The 26722-nt window shown below is 36.0% G+C and overlaps 1 long non-coding RNA gene across 10 annotated transcripts in view; it reads left to right on the top strand.

Annotated features, from left to right (window-relative positions):
- Positions 1–26722, top strand: part of LOC129054622 (uncharacterized) — a 406710-nt gene that overhangs the window by 28525 nt on the left and 351463 nt on the right. For 8 of the 10 annotated variants that reach the window (XR_010140277.1, XR_010140276.1, XR_010140273.1 and 5 more), the window contains exon 3: positions 6222–6344. This is a non-coding gene — a long non-coding RNA (uncharacterized LOC129054622). Of the gene's footprint in view, positions 1–3059; positions 3130–6221; positions 6345–26722 lie in introns of all 10 variants that reach the window. The other 2 variants (XR_010140280.1, XR_010140275.1) reach the window with 2 other exon arrangements.

The raw sequence follows: 26722 nt of genomic DNA, 5'->3' as shown, positions 1-26722 counted from the left end.
AGCCAGGTAATATTCTGACCTTACTCTCTGCTCTTCCTCTTTATTTCTTCCTCCAAACTGCTATGTTTCTCCACTGATCGGACTCAACTGGAAGCCAGATGAGTGAGAAACCATGACTGTGTGATTCATACAGATGAACCTCCTGGGTTAGAAAGAAGGACAGATAATAGATATGGAGGAGCAAAATAGGACTAGATACTAATGAATGAATGATACCCAAACAATTTCAATTTAACTATGTTAGTGAAACAGATTATTTGTGGTAAATAAAAGGTTAAATTTATTGTGTACTTCAGTTGATTGGCTATCTAATGACATGGAAAATGGATGGTCACATATATTCAGCTGTTCATAAGACAGTTATTTTTCTGAGTTGGGTCACCTGCCTCCAAGAAATATGTATCATCATTCAGATTTCTCTCATATTCATTATTTCTGATGTTATTCCTTTTTCCCATTAACACTTTCAATATTATACATAATTATAGTTGAAGAATCTACACAGTTCATTTCACAATTGCATTCATATCAAAAAAGAAGATACAAGAAAATTCTTTTTGAAGAGAAAAAGAATAGTTCTGTTACTTCTTTAGCTCAGTTCCTTAAAGAGATAATAAAAGGAGTACACTATAATTTAAATTTACAGAGTGATTATAAGGAATTTTTAATACAATTGTTACATTCAGTTGTGCTGTTAAAATAGAACACATTTTAAGAAAAATATTTAATCTGCTTATTTGATTCTTCCCAAATGAAAAGCTCAATCCAGATCCTAAAGCGAGATTTCACATTTCCCCCGGTAAGAGAAATTTACAGTGAGCTTCAGTTCATTTTATCCAAAAATAATTAAGGAATTATAGATTATAAGACAAATGAGATAAATGAGATTCAGTCTAAAGAGTTTCATGTATATGTTAACTGTGTGTGTGTGTGTGTGTGTGTGTGTGTGATATATATCTACCACATATGTGGTAGATATATGTGATATCACAAATACTACATATGGGATATCTATACATACATATGTGTATGTATGTCTATGTGTATATATATATATAACTACACATCTAAGGTGGTGTAAGCACACATTTAAAAAATACAATGGACTGCTTTCTGTGTTCCTTCGTGAGCACCCATTGGAAGAAAGCTTTTTCAGAAGAAAAAGAAAAAAACCTCTGCCAATATGTTTATTAATTATCACTGGATTGCTTTTACAAACAGTTGTTTTCCTCCATCATTTCAGAAGGATTAAATTGTTTTAAGGATATTTTCATCTTCAGGCTTGAAAAAGCTGTATAGCAAACAAAATCAGCCCTTTTGGTCCCACTTAAATAACTTCCCTCACTTTGTGCCACAGCTGAGTCTGGGATTATGTGGCTTCTTGTTTTGGGGATTTCCAGCATTTTTGCCATTATTTAAATAAATGAGGCACTGCTTGTTGACTTCTACCTTTATTCTTACTCCTTTTTCCCTTCTTTCTCTACTTTTATTTTAAACAAATATTTATTGAGCACTGACCCAGGAATGGCTCTGGTGATATGATTGTGACATTATGTAGAAGATCTCTTACTTCAAAGCATTTTTATGTAGTGAGGATATGGACAGGTAGAGAGGCAGGATAATGAAACGTGACAAATACTGTGGTACAGGAAGTTCAGGGTGCTGGCTGCACACATAGCATGCTCCTAACCTAGATTTGGCTTCCTGGAAGAAGTGATATCCAAGTTGAGATTTCAGTGATCAATAATAAGTAAGAATAAGTAAGAATCATCCAAAAAGAAACAGCTGACAGGTCAGGGAGGGAATTCCAGGCAGGGAGATCCATATGAGCACTAGTGGAGGGGCAGGAAAAGAGAGAGAACTTGAACTAGTTGAATGAGATTTTTAATCTCCTCATTTCATTTTGCAGTGTCAAAGAACTCATATGATGCTTCTATTTCCTGGAAACAGGTTGTGCCACATCTCTTGAAGTGTGTTTCAGGTCTTTAAAGCATATATATTTTTTTCTGTCTAAAGAGTATCCCTTCACAAGCTTTCAGTCTGTAGTAAGCCAATTCTATATGTTTGGGGTGACTGATCACGGTTTGCCATTTTATAATTCCTAACACTGTTCCAAAATCCAGGGCAAAAGCATTGATTACTAAGTTAGTTATCATCTGAATATTGATGAAACCATCACTCTATATTTTTGCTTTAAGTAGTGATGGGATGACATCTTCAAGTTTCAGCATCTCTTTTAGGTTTGGTGTCTCTAACACGTGGTTTTCCTCCTAAGTAGACTCATATGAGCACTAAGGGATATCATAAAGCAGTTGAATTTAAGAGAAAACTGTTTCCCAAAGAAAATACATGTTCAGATGGTATGTACTGTCCTTCAGCTATGTGGTTACTATGTAGATAATCTATCGAATTTTAGATAGCAGAAAATGTGTATATAACACACAGAGACCTATTTTTACAGTGATAACTGTGGTGTTGTCTGACATATTCCACTGCATATGTTAACAGTGTTTTCCTAAAAGTGAATTTGCCACATCAATTAGGTATTTTTACCATTCTTTAAAATTCTAACATCTATTATTAACAATTATTTAGCACTTTCATTATGTCAGGCATTGCATCATCTAATTTAATTGTCAAAACCTTATGAAGTTATAATTATTATTCTATATTTGAGGAAACTCAGACCCAGGAGGTTAAGTACTTTGCCTGAAATCACAAACCTAGGCTGTAAATGCAAGCGGTTTGTCTCCAGAATCTGTACTTTTAACCAAGGACTCCCTGTATTACCTCTCAGAGAGGAAATAGGCAAAGTAAGTGATTCTGATGACAATCAAAATTGCAATCATGATACACATGAAAAAATTTTACATTATGATGACTGAGACTTGCTTATATGAAATTAAGCTTGATGAACAATTAAAACACTAATTTGCCTTTCCTGTGTGTATCAATATCATTAAATTGGAAACTTTCTTGTATTTTTGTATTTTTTGTTACACTCAGCATTTATTCCTCTTCAAAGATGTTAAGTATTTTATTTTTCTCTATTAATACAGCTATGGGCATAGGTGACTCCACCTTTGAAGTACTCAGGAAGCTTGAGTGGCATCTAAATATAACCATCTGGTAAATGATTTTCTGGAATCCATTTATAGAATCAATTTAGAGCTGTGCACACTATAATTTTGAAGTGTTTTCATTCCAGGAAAATGATAATTTTATTTTGGATAGTTATGCATAAAATACTTCATGATTGTACGGTTCCATTAGTAAATGTGCTGCTTCCATCTTGCCAACATTAATAACAAATAAGGATGCCTATCATATTGGCTTTCTTATTACTCAATATTTATTATGATTATTGCTATTGATTTTGTTAATGCAGAAGCATTCTGCTTTTATATAATTTTTGAAATGCATTCTGAAAAATTGTTTAAAATATAAATAGGTAAAATTTACAAACACTTTTGAGTATTCCATTTTTTAGAGCAATATACATTTACTGAGAGGACTTTATTTGTGGATAATGCATTTGATGCGTTGTATATAATTAGAGCAAGGAAAATTAGTTCAAGCAAAAGTAGAAGCTTGACTTTATTATTCTCACATCTCATTTTTCATGGCTTTCAGAATGCCCCATCTGAAGCCAATCATTCATCTCATGCTAATTTTGGGATTCCAGCTCTGTACCTATAAGGTTTAATCTCCTCTCTTGCTTGAGCAAGTTTCTTCTCTCTGCTCCAATTAAAGCTTAGTTCTTCTCTGTCCTTTTATCAATTAATTTTCATAGTAGAAAATTTTCAAATAATACAAATTGCTAATGGTTTAATGAATTATGTGTCCTTACACATTGTATGAAAACTCTTCATTTTGAGGCCCAGCGCGGTGGCTCACGCCTGTAATCTCAGCACTTTGGGAGGCTGAGGTGGGCAGATCACGAGCTCAGGAGATCGAGACCATCCTGCCTAACACGGTGAAACCCCGTCTCTACTAAAAATACAAAAAAAAAAAATTAGCCGGGCATGGTGGCGGGTGCCTGTAGTCCCAGCTACTCGGGAGGCTGAGGAAGGAGAACGGTGTGAACCCGGGAGGCGGAGCTTGCGTGAGCCCAGATCGCGCCACTGCACTCCAGCCTGGGTGACAGAGCGAGACTCCGTCTCAAAAAAAAAAAAAAAAACAAGAAAACTCTTAATTTTGATTTGATACAGGGCTGTTGGAAAGGGTAATACTTTAATCTTAAAAGACAAATATTTAAATGTGCTATATTGGCTCACATAAGAAGTATAGGCATATAAGTTTTGACTCTAGGTGTTTTTACAGAATTATTTTTATGTAGATATTTATTTATGGTTATATGATTATCCCTGAAGGAGGATATCATATAATCAAGAGCTTTGAGAAACATGTCAAACAGGGTTGGAACAAGGTTAAGGTTAGTGAGAAACTTGGCTGGGGCACTATATATATATATATATACACACACACACATATGCATATATATGTATATATACACATATATACATATGTGTATATGTATATATGTATATATGTGTATATATGCATATATGTGTGTATATATGCATATATGTGTGTATATGTGTATATACGTATATGTATACATGCATATATATGTATGTGTGTGTATTTATGCATAATATGCATATGTGTGCATATATGCATAATATGCATATATGTGTGTATATATGTATAATATGCATATATGTGCCCATATGTGTGTATATGTGCATATATGTGCCTATATGTGTGTATATGCGCGTATATGCATATATGTGTGTATATGCGCATATATGCATATATGTGTGTATATGTGCATATATGCATATGTGTATATGTGCATATATGCATATATGTGTATGTGCATATATGCATATATGTGTATATATGCATATTTTGCCCAGCATGGGTGCATTTTATTTTGTTTTTTAATTTTAAATTTTTGTGGGTACATAGTAGGCATATATATTTATGGGTTACATGAGACATTTTGATACAGGCATACGATGCGTAATAATCACATCAGGGTAAATCATATCAGATTGTTTGTAAAACAATCTGATATGGTTTGCCTGTGTCCCCACCCAAAATCTCATTTTGAATTGTAGTCCCCATAATCCCCAAGTGTCATGGGAGGGACCAGGCAGAGATAATTGAATCATGGGGATGGTTTACCTAATCCTGTTCTTGTGATAGTGAGTTAGTTCTCAAAAGATCTGATGGTTTTATAAGGGGCTTCCTCCTTCGCTGGGCACTCATTCTCCTTCCTGCCACCCTGTGAAGAAGGATTTGTTTGCTTCCCTTTCTGCCATGATTGTAAGTTTCCTTAGGCCTCACCAGACAGGATGAACTGAGACAATTAAATCTCTTTCCTTTATAAATTACCCAGTCTCAGGTGTGTCTTTGTTTGCAGCATGAGAATAGACTAATACACAATCCAACTATATTCTTTCAGTTATTTTAAAAGGTAGAATAAATTCTTGTTGACTGTTGTCACTCTGTTGTGCCATCACATCTTAGATCTTATTCATTATGTCTAACTGTATCTTTGTACCCATTAAAGTATCCCCACTTCTCAACCCCACCATCCTTTTCAGCCTCTGGTAACCATCATTCTATTCTCTCTCCCTGTGAGTTCACTTGTTTTAATTTTTAGTTCCCACAAATAAGTGAGAACATGTGATGTTTGTCTTTCTGTGCCTGGCTTATTTCACTTAACCTAGTGACCTCCAGTTCAATACATATTGTTCAAATAACATAATTTCATTCTTTTTTGGTAGCTGAATACTACCCCATTGTGCCTATGTAGCACATTTCCTTTATCCATTCCTCTATTAGTAGACACATAGGTTGCTTCCAAATCTTGACTATTGTGAACAGTGCTGCAATAAACGTGGGAGTGCAGATACCTCTTTGATATACTGATTTCCTTTCTTTTGGGAAAAGAAGGAAATAAAAATAGAGCTACCATGTGATGCAGCAATCCTATGGTAGGTCTATTTTCAGTTTTTATGAGGAACCTCCAAACTGTTCTCCAAGCGGCTGTACTACTTTACATTCTTACCAACAGTGTGTGAGGGTTCCCTTTTTCCCACATCCTCATCAGCATTTGTTATTGCCTGTGTTTTGGACAAAAGCCATTTCAACTAGGGTGAGATGATATCTCATTGTAGTGATTTTTATTTATTTATTTATTTTTTAAGATAGACTCTCCCTCTGTTGCCCAGGCTGGAGTGCGGCAGCGTGGTCCCGGCTCACTGCAGTCTTAACCTTCCCTGGCTCAAGTGATTCTCCTGCTTCAGGTTCCCGAGTAGCTAGGACTACAGGTATGTACAGGCTAATTTTTGTATATTTGTAGAGACAGGATTTCATCATGTTGCCCAGGTTGTCTTGAACTCCTGAATTCAGGTGATCTACCCATCTCGGCTTCCCAAAGCGCTGGGATTACAGACGAGAGCCATAGCACCCAGCCTTCAAAGTAGTTTTGATTTGAATTTCTCTGATGATCAATGATGTTGAGTACCTTTTCATATACTTGTTTTGTACTTGTATGTCTTCTTTTGGGAAATGTCTATACAGATATTTTGCCCGTTTTTAAATCAGATTACTAGATTTTTTCCTACAGAGTCGTTTGAGCTTTTAATATATTCTGGTTATTAATCCCTTGTAAGACAGATAGTTAGCAAATATTTTCTCTCATTCCATGGACTGTTGTTTCACTTTGTTGATTTTTTTTCCCTTAGCTGTGCAGAAACTTTTAAACTTGATGTGATCCCATTTGTCCATTTCTGCTTTAGCTGCATGTGCTTTTTGGGTATTCCTCAAGAAATCTTTGCCAGTTCAATGTCCTGGAGAGTTTCTCCAAAGTTTTCCTTTAGCAGTTTTATAGTTTGAGGTCTTATATTTAAGACTTTAATCTATTATGTTTGATTTTTGTATATGGTGAGAGATAGAAATCTAGTTTCATTCTTCTGCATATGAATATTTAGTTTTCCAAGCACCATTTATTGAAGAGACTATCCTTTCCCTCAGTGTATGTTCCTGTAACCTTTGTCAAAAATGAGTTCACCGTAGAAATATGGATTTGTTTCTGAGTTCTCTATTCTGTTCAATTGGCCTATGTATCTGTTTTTATGACAATACTATGATGTTTTGATTACTATAGCTCTTGTAGTATAATCTGTAGTCAGGTGATGTGATTCATTAGTTTTTTTCTTTAGTTCAGGATAGCTCTGGCTGTTTTGGATCTTTTGTGGCTCCATATACATTTTAGGATTATGTGTTATATTTCTATGAATGCCACTGTTATTTTGATAGGCTACATTGAATCTGTAGATTGCTTTGGATAGTATGGACATTTTAACAATATTGATGCATCCAACCCATAGAAATGAAATATCTTTCCAATTTTCTGTGTCCTCTTCAATTTCTTTCAATGTTTTATAATTTTCGTTGTACAGATCTTTCACTTCTTTTATTAATTCCTAGATATTTTATGTTATTTGTAGCTATCGTAAATGAAATTACTTTTTTAAATTGCTTTTTCAGATTGTTCACTGTTGGCACACAGGAATGCTACTGACTTTGTACATTTACTTTGTAACCTGCAACTTTACTGAAATTGTTTGTCATTCTAATTGTTTTTTTCTGGAGTCATTAGGTTTTTCCAAATATAAGATCATGTCATCTATAAACAATGATAATTTGACTTCTTCCTTTCACATTTGGATGCCCTTCATTTCTTTCTCTTGTCTGATTGTTCTTAGCTAGGACTCCCAAATTTTAAGGGTATAGCAAAATACACAGTGATCAATATAAAATATATTTCAATGAAATTTTAAAGAAATCAATATTAATGTAAGGACATCCATGATGAACCACATATCAAACATTTAAATAAAGAGCATTATTACTGAATTTTTATTTTGCTTCAGTCTCCACATGGCACTGATGTCAAGCACTGACTAGAGAGACTTACTATCCCCAACGTGTAAATACTTAAGTACTAATTATTAATTAGAAACCAAAAACAGAATACTCAAAATGAGTTAATTTTTTTCCATGAACTATTGTGCAATTAAAAATAGCATGTATAAGTCTAGAGATGTAATCTACAGCATAAATGACTATATTTAATATTAAATTGTATGGTAGAAGTTTGCTATGAGAGTAGATGCTTGATGCGTTCACCAAAATAATAAATGGTAAGTATGTAAGGACATAGATATGTTAGTTTGACTGTAGTAATGATTTTATTGTGTACATGTGTATATATCAAAGCATCATGGTATATACCATATACACTGTTTTGTTACAAATAAATAAGTTAATTAAAAACAAGCACATAAAATGAAAACACAGCAGTGTTTTTCCGGTCAAAATGGCAGATTAAGTAGAATCGTTCACCTCCTAGGGCTATGTTACCACATTGGTGGAGCAGACCAATACAACAGGGCATTGTAGGAGGGTTACCAGAAGACAGTAATTATCTGGAAGGAGAAGACTGATGGAAATGTGTAATGAATATTAAAATAAGGTAGGAGAAGCAGATGTGAGGGTGTTGTAGGGGATCCTGGCAACCAGAAATTGGATTCAGAGTAAGCCACATGAGGAAAAGGGCAAATCTAGATCAAGAAACCTCTATCCCCATATAGATGTGGAGTAAAAGGTAACCAAGCATTTATTCCAAGGTCTAAAACCCCAGGGAACTTTAAAAAACTCTGGCATTTTGAGGGGCTCAAAGCTTGATGGACTCATTTGCTCATCAGTGAGAAGCTGTATTTCAATTCTCCTTACGAAGATACATCTTCCAATAGTTAAGGGTCCAGATTCTGAAGCCAGAGTGCCTGGAGTTTAATGGGGCTTATAAAAGGCATAATACATATACAATTCTAAAAATATTCTCAATGATAAGTGTGCAATATAATCAATTCCTGTTATTTTTATACATATCCATTCAGAAATTAATTATTATTAAGTGAGAAATAACCCTAATAGCATACCCATAGAGGAAGTACACTACTACCTTTCTAAAACAGCTCGAACAAACTTTTTCTGTAAAGGGTCACATGGTAAATATTTTTGTCTTTGTGGACCATAAGGTCTCTCTTGCAGTTATTCAACTCTGTCTATACTATATCATAGGCAATACAAAAATGAATGGATGTGCTTTTATACAAATAAGTCTTTATTACAAAAACAGAGAATGGGCTAGATTCAGCTCTTGGACTGTAATTTGATCCTGCTGTTGTATAATAAATGAGTTAAATTTTTAAGTATAAGAACAACAATAAGATAATCACTAGACACAGGAGGCATAGAAGACCTTGTAAAGAACCTTCCCAGATACTCCTCCTCCAATGAAGGGTTTGTGACCCCAGCAGCAGGGAGGGTCATTGCAAGATAAATTTCAGCTGTCAACCTCTTCTGCCACTGCCATAGCTGCAGAGAGTGTCCTACTAAGTTTGTCTTCAAATGGTTTGTCTGCATCCAATGAAATCATAGTTTTTCCTCCATTATTCTCTTAATATGTTGAATTACGCTGATTTTAAAATTTAATTGGCCTTGAATATCTAAAGTAAATCCTGTTTTGTTGTTGTGTATTATTTTTGGTATATTCTACTGATCTAGTTGCTAATTTTTTAAATTTAGGGCTTTCATATTTATGTCCAGGAGAAGAATATATTAATTCTGTTTCACCTCATTTCCTGTTAGGATGTTGTACTGTTTAGAATTTGATCTTGGATGTCTGTTCTGCTTAATGTCTATTCTGCTTTGATGTCTATTCTGTTATGAATATTTTAAAAAATATTTGATCAATTCTTATCTCTGTATGTGTGGTGATTTTTGTTTTAATCTCATTGTTTGTGGAAACTTTTAGGAAAAAAATTGAAGCATTGGATAATAGAATCTACTTCCATAAATTTCAAGGAAGCAGTTAGAGTACTGCCAGATTACTGTTAATCTAACTATGAACTGAACTTCTTTAAAATGGGGTTTGGTTCTTCTGAGAACTGATCTAATTTTGTTTTATTTTTACTCCTAATGTACAGCCCTTTTAAAGCTTGGTCTGTTCACTACAATCCCTCCTTATGGTTGGGCTTTAATTTTTAATTTCTGCTCTATTGTTCCCATAAGTTACAACTTTAAGTTACAACTGCTCTATTGTTCCCATCAGTTACAACTTTAGAATTATGAATTCCTTGCAGAGAAAAGCTAGTGCCAAATATCGTGCTCACTTCTATGGACTTAATTTCACTTTGAGATTTTGGCCCCTCAAGTCTTCACAATATTGGTAGCTTCACAATAAAATAGCTTTTTTGTGTTTTTTTGTCTTTGTTTTCATTTTCATTTTGAGACATGGTCCTGCTCTGTCACCCAGGCTGGAGTGCAGTGGTGCCATCTCAGTTCACTGCAAACTCCGTCTCCTAGGCTCAAGTGATCCTCCTGCATCAGCCTCACAAGTAGCTGGGATTACAGGTGCACACCACTTTGCCTGGCTAATTTTTGTGGTTTTGTAGAAACAGGGTCTTGCCATGTTTCCCAGGCTGGTCTCGAACTCCTGAGCTCCAGCAAACCACCAGCCTTGGCCTTCCAAAATGCTGGTATTATTTTCTGTGATCAGTGCAAGGTAAGGATCCAAATTTATTTTCTTCTGAAATAAAAACTAATAATCTCAGTACCACACTATGCTAGTCTACCATTTCTATGCTATTCTACAATTCTATCTCTATTCTGTATGAAACTAACATGTAAATAATTCTGGATTCACAAATTACTCTTTATTCTCTTGCTCATTTTTCTGTCTTTGGGCCAATATAACATTCTCTTAATTTTATAGGTAAGGTGGAATATTTGTAGCATGCTTGGATCATTATGAGAAACATTAAATAGAAAGGAATATTTGATGATTTAGAAGAACAGGAGAGTATTCCAAGATTAATGCCTTTAAATAGGAGACAAGACAGGGAATCCAGTGCCAATTTTAACAGAATGAAAGGCTAAGTATGTGGGTATAGATACAGATTGCTTGATTTTCTGGTGCATATATGGAAGGTTCTATTTTCTCAGTCAAAAGGAAGATAGTCAGATGTGAGGATGGGCAATGAGGTATGAATATTTGAGAAAACAGAAGGAGATAGAAAATTGTGGTGTGGAAAATGGGGTTGTATGGGATTATGACAATGTAATAGGCATCTCGATCTCTCAAGGCTCAATTAAAATGAGTGCCATAACTTTGGAGACAGATTAGTCAGCATAGCTTTTCTCTAGCCACTGTCAGATGCTCAGCTGTAGCATAGTGCAGATAGAGAATTAATCAGGAATATGGTGGTAACAAAGATGATACAAACGAAAGTCATCAGATAGGAATAAGGATGAGAAGTGTTCTGAGAAACGGGTTTCTTGGGATAAAAAGAGATGTTACAAAATAGCCTAATTTAAAAGGTGGGTAAATATGAGAATATGATAAACACAAGCTAATCCTTTGCCCACAGACACACAGCACATACACAAGGTAATTAGAAATTCCAAGAAAAACCAAATCCAACACAAAACCAAAAAGCAAAAGACCTAGCTAAGAGAACCATGTTATAAATATGGAGCAAATTAAGGTGTTTGATCGTTTTGAACAATTGATGGAATTATACAAATGAGGGTGTTAGTAATCTTGATACTAGGCATATGGCCCTTAGAATATCCCAATATTGTGATATGGGAATATCAACACATCATCTGACTTTTTAGTAAACCATAGCTATATGGTTTTACCTATATACTGTTATTAATCATTGTTCAATTTTAAGAATCAAGAGGGAAAGCAGAAGACTTCATTGCGATTTTCTATTTGAATATATATATAATATCTTAATATGAAATTATTGAATGAAGTTTCAAGGTGGAAGGGAAGAAGAAAGGGCTAAGTGTTCTGAGAGAAGAGTCTTTCTCAATAAATATAAATGTATTATTTAGTGTTTAAAAGGTAACGAATAGTGTAAATAGATGTTATCTAGTGGGTGTGTTAGAGCTGGCCTATACTGGATCAGAAGAAATGATTGCTAAATTTTTAGAGATTTTTCTAGCCAATCATCTGGTACTTTGAAATTGGCTATAATGGGAGTATTCACACTGCAGAAATTGGCAAATGCTGCAAATGAGGGCCTTTTTCTTCATCACTGAGCTTATTGTTAAACATTTACTAGCACTTTACTGATTATAGACATGGAACAATTTTAGATGTGGAAACAAGTGAATTAGATTTTTTAAGTCAGCTAAATCTCCCATTTTCAATTCTTATAAAGGAATAATTAGATTTTGCTTAAAATTGGTAAATCAAGAAATACAACCTTAAGCCATTTGTCAACAGCAAAAAATAAAAAGACAAATATTTAAAAGAAGCTGATTCAAGAAATTATAATTGAGGTTAGAAAGATTGGGGTGGAAGATTATTTTTTCATAAAATTTTTTTCTATTCTATATGACAGTGTGGATGCTTTGATATTAGCAGGCCAAAACACATGCAGCAAGGAAATTATAACCTTTCTAAAGATATGCTTCTTTAGAGGGACAACTAGATTTTAATGCTGCAGCTGAAATTTAGTTTCAAAGAATATAAGATGTTTACTTCACAAATTACATGACCTCTTTCTCTTATTTTTGTTTTTATCATTAGAAAACTGTGGAATCTGTTTCTTACCGGCACTTTCCAGGAAAAAAAAAAAAAATTTGCATAGGTTTCTCATTTTCTGGTTGGTTTCTCATGTAAGTTTCAGTGTGAATTTGAGAACACAGCAGAGATTTAAAGATAAATTATTGGTGGGGAAACAAAGAATTTGGTTTAGCTATGAGTCATCTTGTATCCAAATTATATGAAAAGGGGAAAATATATTTTGGGGGGATATGTTTCACACATACAAAAAACTTGTATTGTGCAATCGATTTTGCTTATGAATGTGACTTAGAAGAAATGTCAGTACCTGAAAAAGAAATAATTGTGGTGAATAATTTTTTGGTGTGAGGGGACAGGGTCTGACTCTTGCCTAGGCTAGAGCTCAGTGACACAGTCACAGTTCATTGCAGCCTTGGCCACCATGCCTGGCTAATTTTTTTGTAGAGATGGAGTTTTACCATGTTTGCTAGGCTGGTCTCAAATTCCTGGACTCAAGCCATCTTCCCGCCTCAGCATCCCAAAGCACTGGGATTATGGGTGTGAGCTACCACACCCAGCCCGGGAATATTTTTAAGTTGACTTAAAACTTTACCTTTTGGTGAGAGAAAGCATTTATATTTAAATATACATTGTTAAAATTTTGAAACTTACCTATTTCCCTAAAAAGAAATAAAAGTATCTTAACTTATTTTTCAAATTCATGTCACAAGAAAATAATTTAGTAAACAGAAATTTGTCATATTCACTGGAAAAATTAGGTCTTATATTTAGTTGTCAAAATAAATAAGTGGAAACTCTAAAGCAAGGTTAAATTTTACCTTTCCTTTGTGTACAATAACATAGCTAATATTTATAGAACAGGACTATGGCGGAGGCATTATCTATCAATTTTTAGAGTTTAAAATACAACTGTATAACTGAATAAGAGAATATTTAAGAGAGGAAGCTTCTTAGTCATAATTTAGTTGCTTTCCTCCAATTTAGATGTAATACAATGAAAATAAACATACACCTGCAATGTGTGATAAGTTTTATGTTGTGGTACTATTGAAGCAGAGGAATAGCTAACACAGGCTGAAGTGGTTTAGTAAAAAAAAACAAAACAAAACAAAAGAAAACCAACTTTAAAATATGCTGGCTCTTGCAGTCATCCAAGTAAATAAAGAAAGAAATACATTCTGAATAGAAGAAATAGTACACTGATATTTATTGAGGTAAAAAGGTCTGTACCACATATGTAGCTAATAACAGAATCTGAAAGTCAACTGGCTTTAATCATGAGTCCATATTTTATGTCACCTAACAGAAAGTAAAAAAAATATATAGTGGCCTACCAGTTGTAGATTGGTCTCTGGCTCTGTTTCTTGACTCTTTACATAGCTCTGGTTTCTTTCTTGAACCAAAAAAATGGCTACCAATAGCAGGTGGACAATGAGTTTATATGTTGAAATCTAATGAAAAAGAAAGGATACCTCTCACACAATATTGGAATGTAAATCTGTATTAGGTCATTCTTTCAATGAATACAAAGAAATAGCTGAAATAACAATTTATAAAGAAAAGAGGTTTAATTGGCTCATGGTTTTGAAGGTACAGATGTCATAGCAGCATCTGTTTCTGGGGAGGCCTCAGGAAGCTTCCATTCATGACAGAAGGCAGAGGAGGAGCAGGCACATCACTTGGCAAGAATGAGAGCAAGAGAGAGAGGTGGGGGGAGACGGCACACACTTTTAAATGACAAGATATCATGAGAACTCAACTATCACAAAGACGGCACCAAGACATGAGGTATCTGCTTCCATGATCCAAACACCTGCCACTAGGTCCCAACTCCAGCAGTACGGTTTACAATTCAACATGAGATTTGGGCAGGGACAAATATCTAAACTTTATCAAAATTCTTGAGGCTGATTGGGTCAATTTAGGCCATGTGTTTAAATCTGAATGCAACTCAATTGCCAGACAAGTGTTTGAGTTAATTGGTTCTATCTTGAGATCCATTCCCTTTGGCAAGGGCATTTGAGTTTATCATCACTGACTAAGACAAATAAGTGTCACCTTGAATCTAGCACTGGGGTTGGCTCCCATGAATCAGAAATTTAATAGAAAAGGTGCATAACTTGTTATTGCTGGTACTGTCAGTAGTTTCTACACACAGGTACTGCACTTCCTATTCCCCTTATTCTGTTTTATTTTGTTTTTACATCGCTATTTATGAAAAGTTATATATTATTTTTCTATTTATTTTCTGTCTTTCTACAATGAAATGTAAACTCAACAAAAATGGATATTTTTGAAATCTTTTCTAACTGATAAATCCCTAATTGATAGTCAATAAAATGTACTTTTAAAAAATAATTTCAAGTTTTATTTTAGATTCAGAGGGTACATGTTTAGGTTTGTTACATGAGTATATTGCATGATGTTGAGATTTGGGGTAAAATTGAGCATGTCACCCAGGAAGTGAGCATAGTACCCATCAGTTTGTTTTTCAATCCTTGCCCTCCCCCATTATCCCCCTTCTAGTAGTCCTCAGTGTCTACTGTTGCCATCTTTATGTCCATGAATAACCAATGTTTAGCTCCTACTTATAAGTGAGAATAAAGGGTATTTGGTTTTATCTTCCTGCATTAATTCACTAAAAATGATGGCAGCTAGCTACATCCATGTTGCTGCAAAGGGCATGATTTTGTTCTTTTTTATTTTATTTATTTATTTTTTGAGACAGAGTCTCGCTCTGTCTCCCAGGCTGGAGTGCAGTGGCGCGATCTCAGCTCACTGCAAGCTCCACCTCCCAGGTTCACGCCATTCTCCTGCCTCAGCCTCCTGAGTAGCTGGGACTACAGGCACCCACCACCACCCCCAGCTAATTTTCAGTATTTTTAGTAGAGATGGGGTTTCACCGTGTTAGCCAGGATGATCTTGATCTCCTGACCTCATGATCTGCCCACCTCGGCCTCCCAAAGTGCTGGGATTACAGGTTTAAGCCATCACGCCCATCCCAATTTTGTTCTTTTTTATGGCTGTGTAGTATTTCATGGTGTATATGTACCACATTTTATTTATCCAGTCCACCACTGATGGGCACCTAGGTAAATTCCATGTCTTTGCTATTGTGAATAGTGCTATGATGAACATATGAGTGCATGTGTCTTTTTGGTATAATAATAATAACCACCTGACTGTTGTGAGATGATATCTCATTGTGCTTTTGATTTGCATTTATCTGATTAGTGATATAGAGCATTTTTCATATGCTCGTTGGCCACTTGTGTGTCTTCTTTTGAGAAGAATCTATTCATATATTTAGCCCACTTTTTAATGGAGTTATTTGGTTTTGGTTGTTCATTTGCTTAAGTTCCTTATGGATTCTGGATATTAGATCTTTGTTGGATGCATAGTTTGTGAATATATTCCCCTATTCTGTAGGTTGTCTGTTTACTCTGTTGATAGTTTGTTAAGTGCAGAAGCTCTTCAGTTTAATTAGGTTCCACTCATTAATTGTTTTGTTGCAATTGCTTTTAAGGACTTGGTCATAAATTCTTTTCCAAGGCCAATGTCTAAATGGTATTTTTGAGATTTTCTTCTAGGATTCTTATAGTTTGAGGTCTCATATTTAAATATTTAATCCATCCTGGGTTAATTTTTGTATATGGTAAAAGATAAGAGTCCAATTTCATTCTTCTGTGTATGGCTAGCCAGGTATCCCAGCAACATTTATTGAATGAAGAGCCCTTTCCCCACTGCAAAAAAAGCAAATCCAGAGGCATCACATTACCCAACTTCAAAATACTTTATATGGCTACAGTAACCAAAACAGCATGGAACTGGTACAATAGCAGACACATAGACCAACAGAACAGAACAAGGAACCTAGAAATGAATCTGCACACCAGTAGCCATCTGATCTTTGACAAAATTGACAATAAATATTTCTTGAATAAAGAAAATAGTAATTGCAAGTAGGAGGGAAAAAACTAAGGTTGCTTTCACAACATATATGTCTATGTGAATTTTGTGACCGCCAAAGATTTAGAAATTTAAGATAAGAGTAAGTTTGAGACAAATATGATACAGTTAGGGTGGAACATGTTAAGAGTTACCAGCTGTCTCAGTTTCCTGGACCTGAAGGGTTTCCCAGAATGCAGGAATTTCAGTGACTAAACTGAGGTAGTTCCTGGACAACTGGGATAGTAGGTACCCCTAACATAGAGATGCCTGGGAGAAATATGCCAGAGAGTCAACAGGTTACTGAGTTGTAGAGTTTAGAAGAAAGACCTGCGCTATAGAAATATATTTGTTGATTCGTCAACATTGGGTATTATGTGATTTTATAAGGGTAGATGAGTTTTCTAAAGACTGTGTCGATGTTAAAAAAAATTATCTTTATGTTCAATGTTAAGAGTGCAGGCTTAAGGCTTGCTGTGCATTTTGCCTTTCAGGGGAGATACGAGTTCCAGAAGAATCTTCTGAAGATTCCATAGGTCTGGTTCTGTCCTTGGTTTACGCATAAGAGTTAATCAAAGGTGTATGAAATTTCTACCCTATCAAGCTCAACTAACTAAGAAAGATTCCAGGCATGTGCCTCAGTATAAAAGGGAATAAAATATCATGGAGAAAGCATTGTGGAACCTAAAATAATTAGTTAATAAGCAAATTTTTTTTGTGGAAAGATGAGCAAACTTTTCAGAGTGAAGAAATTCTAACTTGCTCTTATTTTAAAACTCAAAGGAAACCACATGAAAGGTATTGTTTTCTCTGCCTTGTTGGTAGCAGAGCTGATTGTACTGATTCCTAGGTCTGTAAGTTACCTTGTAGGCTTGCAAATGATAAAAAATATTAAATAATAATAGAGAATGAGATATTGAAGTTTATGAAATATTAGCAGTGACACTGAAAGGCTAATGGATATATGGATCTTAAGTACATCTCATGAAATGTAGTCTAGGCTGTTGGGAAGCATTAGTGGGAACTGTTACATTCTGAAACTTTGTCCTTGTCTACCTTTAAGCATTTCTGAAAATTACCTCATAAATCTTTTATTCATTTTCTGTAATCCTGTTGGGTGTTGCACTCTCTTTAAATATGTCAGATCTGGCATTTTTCAGGTCTACATATTTTCTTCCAGTTCTGGCACTGGAGGTTTTTAACCACCAATAGAATTTATGAGAGTTGGGAGAGTAATTTTAAAAACTCCGTGGAATTTCTTTCTGACCCATGGAAGAAGCAGAAACACTTATTCTAACCTGTGCCATCCAACTTGGCAGCTGCTAGCTACAGGTGGCTATTGAGCACAGGAAGTGTAGCTAATTCTAATTGAAATGGGCTCTAAGTGTGAAATATACTCTGGATTTTGAAGACTTCGTATGAAACAAAATATAAAAAACTTTATCATTAGTTTTATTTAATAATGATTTAAATCAGTATAATACATTTATTTAATGAATTAGATAAAAATATAACATGTTTATTAAATATGACTAAATATCAAAATAATATTTTTGATATTGTTTTTTATTTTTGATTGGTTGTGTTCAATAAAATAGAATATTAAAATGAATTTCACCTGTTTACTTTTGCTTTTGTAATGTGGCCAATAGAAAATTAAAAATATACATATATATGTTGCATTTGTGGCTCACATTTAATTTCTATTGGGTGATGTTGTTCTACACTTTACTTCTTAATCCCTTCCCATTCAAATACAAGTGCAAAATGAGAGAACACATTGTATGAGCATGTGTGCGTGTGCGTGTGTATGTTGATGGGGTAGTTGGAGTTGTTAACAAGTTTGTAATCATGTTGTTTCTCTCAACTATGTATAGTTCTTTTCTGACCCTAAATGTAAAATTCTAAATACCAATGACATAGCCTAACAATGCCCTTTTGTCTCTTTCTACATATAAAACAAATATTAAATGAGGACTTTATGGACTGGGCCTACTATTTCATCCTTAAACAGAGAAAATGTTTTATAGATATATAGGTTAAATCTGGGGATACTTCCCCCTAATCTTTTTCAAGCACTCTCTTCAGAAGAAAACATACTTTAAAGCATGCATTATAGGTATTACAGGTATTATTTTATGACAGCTTTCAACTGTTGATACCTTTTTTACTTATAAGCTTGTGAACCCTGAGATAATGCTGAAATTCTTTAAAAATATATTATTACAGTATTCAAGTTTAGCAGTGTGATATTTGCTGAATTTTATACGTAATTCTGAATTATAAATCATAAGTGAAAACTGTCCTCAGTTGTATAATGATAACACATATTCACATTTTCTTTCCATGAAAGGAATTATTTGAAAATGCTTATTAAATGCTATTGTGTGCAAAGTATTTTTCTAAATCCTTACAACAAATCTATGAGTTGGTCACTATAAATACTCCTTTTTATAGATCAGGCAATGGATACACTGAGAAACTAACTTACTTGAACGAAGTCACCCAAATAGCCAGAGCAGATTTGGCCCTGGCAGTCTGGTTCCAGAGTCATAACCTAATCATCATGAGATATTGTTTCTCTTGATGCTATTTTAATCACATTTCATATTTCAACTATTTTGCCATATATATGTGTGTATATATATGTATATATATACATACAGGCGTATATGTGTATTATACGTTAACATTGATTAAGTACTAACAATGTATCAGCTACAGTAAAAATAACTTTATATTTATTATCTTGTTAAATCTTACAACAATCCCTATGGGACTTGTGGTTTCTAGTTTAAGGACAGCAAATTGAAGACCACAGAGGCTGTGAGCACAGCTGGGGCTCAAGCCCTGATCATGTCTGTGGCCAAAGTCCTGTTCTTTATTATGACAGAACTGAGAGAGTTTGCAAGACAAAATCTTAGATCCTTGAAGGCAACCAAAATAGAGTGATTGTATAAAGTTAAAATACAGGACCTGATGCAAAATTTAATGGGAAGTAAAGACAGGACAAACCACTGGGTATAGAAGCAGATAATTAGATGGAGAAAATGAATGCAAAGGTTTAACAGGAGATACGCTACATTTTAATAATTTTTTAAAATTATACTTTAAGTTCTAGGGTACATGTACACAATGTGCAGGATTGTTACATATGTATACATGTGCCATGTTGGTGTGCTGTACCCATTAATTTGTCATTTACATTAGGTATTTCTCCTAATGCTATCCCTTCCCCAACCCCACAAAAGGCCCCAGTGTGTGATGTTCCCCAGCCTGTGTCCAAGTGTTCTCACTGTTCAGTTGCCACCTATGAATGAGAACATGCGGTGTCTGGTTTTTTTTCCTTGTGATAGTTTGCTCAGAATGATGGTTTCCAGCTTCATCCATGTCCCTACAAAGGACATGAACTCATCCTTTTATATGGCTGCATAGCATTCCATGGTGTATATGTGCCACATTTTCTTAATCCAGTCTATCATTGATGGACATTTGGGTTGGTTCCAAGTCTTTGCTATTGTGAATAGTGCCACAATAAACATACGTGTGCATGTGTCTTCATAGTAGCATGACCTATAATCCTTTGGATATATACCCAGTAATGGGATTGCTGCGTTAAATGGTATTTCTAGTTCTAGATCCTTGAGGAATTGCCACACTGTCTTCCACAATGGTTGAACTAGTTTACAGTCCCACCAACAGTGTAAAAGTGTTCCTATTTCTTCACTCCTCTCCGGCACCAGTGTTTCCTGACTTTTTAATGATTGCCATTCTAACTGGTGTGAGATGGTATCTCATTGTGGTTTTGATTTGCATTTCTCTGATGGCCAGTGATGATGAACATTTTTTCATGTGTCTGTTGCCTGCATAAATGTCTTCTTTTGAGAAGTGTCTGTTTATCTCCTTCACCCACTTTTTGATGGGGTTGTTTGATTTTTTCTTGTAAATTTGTTTAATTTCTTTGTAGATTCTGGATATTAGCCCCTTATCAGATGGGTAGATTACAAAGATTTTCTCCCATTTTGTAAGTTGCCTGTTCACTCTGATGGTAGTTTCTTTTGCTGTGCAGAAGCTCTTTAGTTTAATTAGATCCCATTTGTCAATTTTTGCTTTTGTTGCCATTGTTTTTGGTGTTTTAGACATGAAGTCCCTGCCCATGCCTATATCCTGAATGGTATTGCCTAAGTTTTCTTCTAGGGTTTTTATGGTTTTAGGTCTAACATTTAAGTCTTTAATCCATCTTGAATTAATTTTTGTACAAGGTGTAAGGAAGGGATCCAGTTTCAGCTTTCTACATATGGCTAGCCAGTTTTCCCAGCACCATTTATTGAATAGGGAATCCTTTCCCCATTTCTTGTTTTTGTCAGGTTTGTAAAAGATCAGATGGTTGTAGATATGTGGTATTATTTCTGAGGTCTCTGTTCTGTTCCATTGGTCTATGTCTCTATTTTGGTACCAGTACCATGCTGTTTTGGTTACTGTAGCCTTGTAGTATAGTTTGAAGTCAAGTAGCGTGATGCCTCCAGCTGTGTTCTTTTGGCTTAGGATTGTCTTGGCAATGCAGGCTCTTTTTTGTTTCTAAATGAACTTTAAAGTAGTTTTTTCCAATTCTGTGAAGAAAGTCATTGGTAACTTGATGGGGATGGCATTGAATCTATAAATTACCTTGGGCAGTATGGCCATTTTCATGATATTGATTCTTCCAACCCATGAGCATGGAATGTTCTTCTATTTGTTCGTGTCCTCTTTTATTTCATTCAGCAGTGGTTTGTAGTTCTCTTTGAACAGGTCCTTCACATCCCTTGTAAGTTGGATTCCTAGGTATTTTATTCTCTTTGAAGCAATTGTGAATGGGAGTTCACTCATGATTTGGCTCTTTGTTTGTCTGTTATTGATGTATGGGAATGCTTGTGATTTTTGCACATTGATTCTGTATCCTGAGACTTTGCTGAAGTTGCTTATCAGCTTAAGGAGATTTTGGGCTGAGACGATGGGGTTTTCTAAATACACAGTCATGTCATCTGCAAACAGGGACATTTTGACTTCCTCTTTTCCTAACTGAATACCCTTTATTTCCTTCTCATGCCTGATTGCCCTGGCTAGAACTCCAACACTATGTTGAATAGGAGTGGTGAGAGAGGGCATCCCTGTCTTGTGCCAGTTTGCCAAGGGAATGCTTCCAGTTTTTGCCCATTCAGTATGATATTGGCTGTGGGTTTGTCATAAATAGCTCTTATGATTTTGAGATATGTCCCATCAATACCTAGTTTATTGAGAGTTTTTAGCATGAAGGGCTGTTGAATTTTGTCGAAGGGCTGTTGAATTTTTTCAAAGGCCTTTTCTGCATCTATTGAGATAATCATGTGGTTTTTGTCTTTGGTTCTATTTATATGATGGATTACGTTTACTGATTTGTATATGTTGAACCAGCCTTGCATCCCAGGTATGAAGCCAACTTCATCGTGGTGGATAAGCTTTTTGATGTGCTGCTGGATTTGGTTTGCCAGTATTTTACTGAGGATTTTTGTATCGATGTTCATCAGGGATATTGGTCTAAAATTCTCTTTTTTTTGTTGTGTCTCTGCCAGGCTTTGGTATCAGGATGATGCTGGCCTCATAAAATGAGTTAGGGAGGATTCCCCCTTTTTCTGTTGATTGGAATAGTTTCAGAAGGAATGGTACCAGCTTCTCTTTGTACCTCTGGTAGAATTTGGCTGTGAATCCTTCTGTCCTGGACTTTTTTTGGTTGGTAGGCTATTAATTATTGCCTGAATTTCAGAGCCTGTTATTGGTCTATTCAGAGAATCAACTTCTTCCTGGTTTAGTCTTGGGAGAGTGTATGTGTCGAGGAATTTATCCATTTCTTCTAGATTTGCTAGTTTATTTGCACAGAGTTCTTTATAGTATTCTCTGATGGTAGTTTGTATTTCTATGGGATCGGTGGTGATATCCCCTTTATCATTTTTATTGCGTCTATTTGATTCTTCTGTGTTTTCTTCTTTATTAGTCTTGCCAGCTGTCTATTTTGTTGATCTTTTCAAAAAATCAGCTCCTGTATTCATTGATTTTTTGAAGGGGTTTTTGTGTCTCTATCTCCTTCAGTTCTGCTCTGATCTTAATTATTTCTTGCCTTCTGTTAGCTTTTGAATGTGTTTGCTCTTGCTTCTCTAGTTCTTTTAATTTTGATGTTAGCGTGTTGATTTTAGATCTTTCCTGCTTTCTCTTGTGGGCATTTAGTGCTAAAAATTTTCCTCTACACATTGCTTTAAATGTGTCCCGGAGATTCTGGTATGTTGTGTCTTTGTTCTCATTGGTTTCAAAGAACACCTTTATTTCTGTCTTCATTTTGTTATTTAACCAGTAGCCATGCGGGAACAGGTTGTTCAGTTTCCAGGTAGTTGTGCAGTTTTGAGTGAGTTTCTTAATCCTGAGTTCTAATTTGATTGCACTGTGGTCTGAGAGACAGTTTGTTATGATTTCTGTTCTTTTACATTTGCTGAGGAGTGCTTTACTTCCAAATATGTGGTCAATTTTGGAATAAGTGTGATGTGGTGCTGAGAAGAATGTATATTCTGTTGATTTGGGATGGAGAGTTCTGTAGATGTCTATTAGGTCCACTTGGTGAGGCGCTGGGTTCAAGTCCTGGATATGCTTGTTAACTTTCTGTCTTGTTGATCTGTCTAATGTTGACAGTGGGGTGTTAAAGTCTCCCATTATTATTGTGTGAGAGTTTAAGTCTCTTTGTAGGTCTCTAAGGACTTGCTTTATGAATCTGGGTGCTCCTGTATTGGATGCATATATATTTAGGACAGTTAGCTCTTCTTGTTGAATTGATCCCTTTACCATTATGTAATGGCCTTCTTTGTCTCTTTTGATCGTTGTTGTTTAAAGTCAGTTTTATCAGAGATTAGGATTGCAACTCCTGCCTTTTTTTGTTTTCCATTTGCTTAGTAGATCTTCCTCCATCCCTTTATTTTCAGCCTATGTGTGTCTCTGCAAGTGAGATGGGTCTCCTGAATACAGCACACTGATGGGTCTTGACTCTTTATCCAATTTGCCAGTCTGTGTCTTTTAATTGGGGCATTTAACCCATTTATATTGAAGGTTAATATTGTTATGTGTGAATTTGATCCTGTCATTATGATGTTAGCTGATTATTTTGCTCGATGGTCTTTACAAATTGGCATGTTTTTGCAGTGGCTGGTACTGGTTGTTCCTTTCCATGTTTAGTGCTTCCTTCTGGAGCTCTTGTAAGACAGGCCTGGTGGTGACAAAATCTCTCAGCATTTGCTTGTCTGTAAAGGATTTTATTTCTCCTTCACTCATGAAGCTTAGTTTGGCTAGATATGAAATTCTGGGTTGAAAATTCTTTTCTTTAAGAATGTTGAATATTGGCCACCACTCTCTTCTGGCTTGTAGAGTTTCTGCCAAGAGAACTGCTGTTAGTCTGCTGGGCTTCCCCTTGTGTGTAACCCGACCTTTCTCTCTGGCTGCCCTTAATATTGTTTCTTTCATTTCAACCTTGGTGAATCTGACGATTATGTGTCTTGGGGTTGTTCTTCTCGAGGAGTATCTTTGTGGCATTCTCTGTATTTCCTGAATTTGAACGTTGGCCTGCCTTGCTAGATTGGGGAAGTTCTCCTGGATAATATCCTGAAGAGTGTTTTCCAACTTGTTTCCATTCTCTCCATCACTTTCAGGTACACCAATGAAATGTAGACTTGGTCTTTTCACATAGTCCCATATTTCTTGGAGGCTTTGTTTGTTTCTTTTTTCTCTAAACTTCTCTTCTCACTTCGTTTCATTTATTTGATCTTCAATCACTGATACCCTTTCTTCCACTTGATCAAATTGTCTACTGAAGCTTGTGCATGCATCACATGGTTCTCATGCCGTGGTTTTCAGCTCCATCAGGTCATTTAAGGTCTTCTCTATGCTGTTTATTCTACTTAGCCATTCTTCTAATGTTTTTTCAAGGTTTTTAGCTTCCTTGATATGGGTTCAAACATCCTCCTTTAGCTTGGAGAAGTTTGTTATTACTGATCTGCTGAAGCCTACTTCTGTCGACTTGTCAAAGTTTCTCTGTCCAGCTTTGTTCTGTTGCTGGTGATGAGCTGCGATCCTTTGGAGAAGAAGAGGTGCTCTGGGTTTTAGAATTTTCAGCTTTTTTTGTTCTGGTTTCTCCCCATCTTTGCAGTTTTATTTACCTTTGGTCTTTGATGATGGTGACCTGCAGATGGGGTTTTGGTATGGATGTCCTTTTTGTTGATGTTGATGGTATTCCTTTTTGTTCATTAGCTTTCCTTCTAACAGTCAGGACCCTCAGCTGCAGGTCTGTTGGAGTTTGCTGGTGGTCCACTCCAGACTCTGTTTGCCTGGGTATCACCAGCAGAGGCTGCAGAACAGCAAATATTGCAGAACAGCAAATGTTGCTGCCTGATCCTTCCTCTGGAAGCCTTCATCTTAGAGAGGCACCCAGCCGTATGAGGTGTCAGTTGGCTACTGACTGGGAGGTGTCTCCCGGTTAGGCTACTTGGGGGGTCAGGGACCCACTTGAGGAGGCAGTCTGTCCATTCTCAGATCTCCAACTCCGTGCTGGGAGAACCACTGCTCTCTTCAAAGCTGTCAGACAGGGACGTTTAAGTCTGCAGAAATTTCTGCTGCCTTTTGTTCAGCTATGCCCTGCCCCCAGAGGTGGAGTCTACAGGTAGGCCTTGTTGAGCTGCAGTGGGCTCCACTCAGTTAGAGCTTCCTGCCTGCTTTGTTTACCTAGTCAAGCCTCAGCAATGGCGGACACCCCTACCCCAGCCTCGCTGCTGTCTTGCAGTTAGATCTTGGACTGCTCTGCTAGCAGTGAGCAAGGCTCCATGGGCATGGGACCCTCCGAGCCAGGCGCAGAATATAATCTCCTGGTGTGCCATTTGCTAAAACCATTGGAAAAGTGCAGTATTAGGGCGGGAATCCAGGTACTGCCTGTCATGGCTTCCCTTGGCTAGGAAAGGGTATTCCCTGACTCCTTGTGCCTCCCGGGTGAGGTGATGCCCCACCCTGCGGCTCACACTCTGTGGTCTGCACCCACTGTCCAACCAGTCCCAATGAGATGAACCCGATACCTCAGTTGGAAATGCAGAAATCACCCATCTTCTGCGTCGCTAATGCTGGGAGCTGTAGACTGGAGCTGTTCCTATTTGGCCATCTTGGAATGATCCTCTATTTCAATAATTTCTTTACTTAATTATATAATTGGGAGAAAAGAGAGCACCAAGACAAATCAGATGGTAAAGATATAGGAATATAGGTAAAATTGTCAGATATCATAGTATGTGAGACACACATTTGGTTTAACTAGATCACCTTCACTGTATTATTAAATACAAACTGCTTTTGATTCTTTGAAATTTATGCCCTGAGGCCTCAGACAGGTTTTTAGAACAAATAGGGATCATTTTATCCTTGTTACTATTTGCTAACTTCCTGTGGGTTTCACTTAAAGGTTAGTTGATGTAAATTACCCATAGGTATCTCCAGCCCAGAAAAATATTTTGTTCATTTGGCAATTAGTGAGATAGGGACGTCCAAAGTTATGCAGATCTGGCAGCAAAGATTTTTCATGGACTGTCCAATATAGGAAAGTTATAAACACTGGATCGGATCTCTTTACCCCACTGTTTTTGTGTGTGGGCTTTAGGATATTGTGAAGTGAAATAAATGTTCGGTGTTGTGTGGCGTGTAAACTCAGATTCAGAGCAGTGGGAGGCAGGTGTGTGTTGCTATGTTTTATATTTACTGAAAGATTAATAATGGCAGAAAAATGAAACAAATGCAATTTTTGAGACCCTCTTTGGGATTAGATACTGCATGTGTTATAATTTGATATCCTTACAGTGACTTTCTAAAGTAGGTATTATTGCCATTTTTACATTTGGAGAAACTAAGGCTCAGGGAGCTTATGTAACTTGCCAAATATCACATAACAAATAATTGATGGGTTGAAGCTTAAATGCGAGTACTTTCAGTTTCAAAACCCAGCTGTTGCAGAGCAGAGAATCCCCAGGAGAGTAAAATTTAGCAGAAGACCTGGAGATTTCC

This window comes from Pongo abelii, chromosome 5 (assembly GCF_028885655.2).
Source record: "Pongo abelii isolate AG06213 chromosome 5, NHGRI_mPonAbe1-v2.0_pri, whole genome shotgun sequence".
NCBI classification, from domain to species: domain Eukaryota; kingdom Metazoa; phylum Chordata; class Mammalia; order Primates; family Hominidae; genus Pongo; species Pongo abelii.
Note: the sequence above shows the minus strand (reverse complement) of the source record. Positions and strands in the feature narration are given on the sequence as shown.